We start from the raw sequence: 650 nt of genomic DNA, 5'->3' as shown, positions 1-650 counted from the left end.
AATAAACATCCAGACTTTATTAATAAAGTTCATGTTTCTGCAGAGCAACACGATGGTTCTTCTCCATAAAAGCTCCAGAGCAGAAAACCTGACAGAAACTTTGGACAAACTTTAGTTTCTGCATCTGTTCAACATGAGCTCAGAGCTTTGTGGAGTTTGGTGGAAACTTTTCCCGCCTAAGCCTTGTCTAATCTCAGACGAGTCGTTCAGCAGAGGCGGACATGCAGAATGTGCAAAGAGGATAAAGAAAGAGTTGTTCCTGCTCGGACCTGGATGTTTGCATTTGTTCTGCCTGTCAGCGCCGCCTGCCATTGGCTGCAGCTCCTATTAGACACACGAGTGTGTCTGCATGTTGCCACGATGGCTGCTCCTCTGCACCAATTTCAAGCAGACAGGCTTTCGTTAGCGTGCACGTGCAGCCGTGCACTCCTGCTCCACAAATTAAACTGTGCCACTTTGTTGAACACAAACCTTATTTTCTAAGTTCAGCTTCGTCTGAGCAGCCGGCAGGAAAGTTTCTGAACTAAACCTCAGTTTTTACATAATTTATTGACGTCAAACGAGACAAAAATCTGACTTTTTATGCTTTTATGAACACATTCCTCAAGCAAATTTATAGCATTTATTATTTCATTTGGTTAAAATATGAC

Source organism: Austrofundulus limnaeus, unplaced genomic scaffold (assembly GCF_001266775.1).
Source record: "Austrofundulus limnaeus strain Quisiro unplaced genomic scaffold, Austrofundulus_limnaeus-1.0 Scaffold1841, whole genome shotgun sequence".
Classification (NCBI taxonomy): domain Eukaryota; kingdom Metazoa; phylum Chordata; class Actinopteri; order Cyprinodontiformes; family Rivulidae; genus Austrofundulus; species Austrofundulus limnaeus.
This window is presented reverse-complemented; position numbering follows the sequence as displayed.